The following is a 2,093-nucleotide window of genomic DNA, read 5'->3' on the forward strand; positions in this document are numbered from 1 at the left end:
GGGGTATTTATACTTACTACAACTGTATCTGACGCTTGAGGGTGGTAGCCAGCGCCACTCAGACTACACGGGGAGACGGGGACCTTCTTTTCAACCCCCGGGGCGTGACGTGAACGTCTACAGCCTGTCATAAGCGGGTAACTGGCGGGAAACCCTCTTATGCTACCTTGGCATCAAGGCTGCCACAACCGAGGCCCTCGCTAAGCTTTCGCAGGATAATATGGTTAGGAAATGAGGGGCTCGTTAGGAAAATACAGAAAGAAATGCGGGCAGTCTACAACGCCAAAGAAGGCATAGGGGAATGGTTGGACTATATATATTTTTTTCTTACCGTTAGTGAAATTATATATTTTTTCATAATAATTGAAGCGAGAAAGAAAGAAAGAAAGAAAGAAAAACACGCGCCCAGAGTGGGGACCGAACCCACGCCTTTCGATTAGATCTCGAATGCCTTACCAATTCGGCTATCTGGGCGACTGTGTTCTGCTTCACTTTCTGGGGTATTTATATTTACTACAACTGTATCTGACGCTTGAGGGTGGTAGCCAGCGCCACTCAGACTACACGGGGAGAAGGGGACCTTCTTTTCAACCCCCGGGGCGTGACGTGAACGTCTACAGCCTGTCATAAGCGGGTAACTGGCGGGAAACCTTTGGCGTCTTTGGGAATTCTTTGGCGTCTACAACGCCAAAGAAAGCATAAGAAGGCATAGAATATTTTTTACCGTTAGTGACGTTACATTATTATTTATTATTTGTAATTACGTGAGAAAGAAAGAAAAACACGCGCCCAGAGTGGGGACCGAACCCACGCCTTTCGATTAGATCTCGAATGCCTTACCAATTCGGCTATCTGGGCGACTGTGTTCCGCTTCACTTTCTGGGGTATTTATATATACTACAACTGTATCTGACGCTTGAGGGTGGGAGCCAGCGCCACTCAGACTACACGGGGAGAAGGGGCCCTTCTTTTCAATCTCCCGGGGGCGTGACGCGAACGTCTACAGCCTGTCATAAGAGGGTAACTGGCGGGAAACCCTCTTATGCTACCTTGGCATCAAGGCTGCCAGAACCGAGGCCCTCGCTAAGCTTTCGCATGATAATAGGGTTTGTAAATGAGGGGCTCGTTAGAAAATACAGGAAGAGATGCCGGCAGTCTACAACGCCAAAGAAGGCATAGGGGAATGGTTAGAATATTTTTTACCGTTAGTGACGTTACATTATTATTTATGATTATTAATTACGTGAGAAAGAAAGAAAGAAAAACACGCGCCCAGAGTGGGGACCGAACCCACGCCTTTCGATTATATCTCAAATGCCTTACCAATTCGGCTATCTGGGCGACTGTGTTCCGCTTCACTTTCTGGGGTATTTATTTATACTACAACTGTATATGACGCTTGAGGGTGGGAGCCAGCGCCACTCAGACTACACGGGGAGAACCTTCTTTTTCAACCCCCAGGGCGTGACGCGAACGTCTAGAGCCTTTCATAAGCGGGTAACTGGCGGGAAACTCTCTTATGCTACCTTGGCATCAAGGCTGCCAGGACCGAGGCCCTCGCTAAGCTTTCGCATGATAATAGGGTTTGTAAATGAGGGGCTCGTTAGAAAATACGGCAGTCTACAACGCCAAAGAGTGGCGCTGGCTCCCACCCTCAAGCGTCAGATACAGTTGTAGTATATATAAATACCCCAGAAAGTAAAGCGGAACACAGTCGCCCAGATAGCCGAATTGGTTAGGCATTCGAGATCTAATCGAAAGGCGTGGGTTCGGTCCCCACTCTGGGCGCGTGGTTTTCTTTCTTTCTTTCTCACGTAATTAATAATAATAAATAATAATGTAACGTCACTAACGGTAACAAATATTCTAACCATTCCCCTATGCCTTCTTTGGCGTTGTAGACTGCCGGCATCTCTTCCTGTATTTTCTAACGAGCCCCTCATTTACAAACCCTGTATATAAATATATATATATATCTGTGTGTGTGTCTTTCTCTCTACTAACCTGATTTTTTCGCGCTCTGTGTGAGTTTTTATCTTACCAGACTATATAGAGGGAGCAGTTGAACTTTTGAAGATGGTAGAGAACACAAG

The 2,093-nt window shown here is 46.6% G+C and overlaps 1 non-coding gene across 1 annotated transcript; it reads right to left on the bottom strand.

Annotated features, from left to right (window-relative positions):
- Positions 1–1,269: 1,269 nt before the first annotated feature.
- Trnai-uau (transfer RNA isoleucine (anticodon UAU)) lies at positions 1,270–1,341 on the bottom strand. The gene has a single exon. It is a non-coding gene; the product is annotated as a tRNA-Ile (tRNA).
- Positions 1,342–2,093: the final 752 nt, after the last annotated feature.

This window comes from Haemaphysalis longicornis, unplaced genomic scaffold, assembly GCF_048455015.1.
Source record: "Haemaphysalis longicornis isolate Haplotype H1 unplaced genomic scaffold, Haemaphysalis longicornis Haplotype H1 scaffold_11, whole genome shotgun sequence".
NCBI classification, from domain to species: domain Eukaryota; kingdom Metazoa; phylum Arthropoda; class Arachnida; order Ixodida; family Ixodidae; genus Haemaphysalis; species Haemaphysalis longicornis.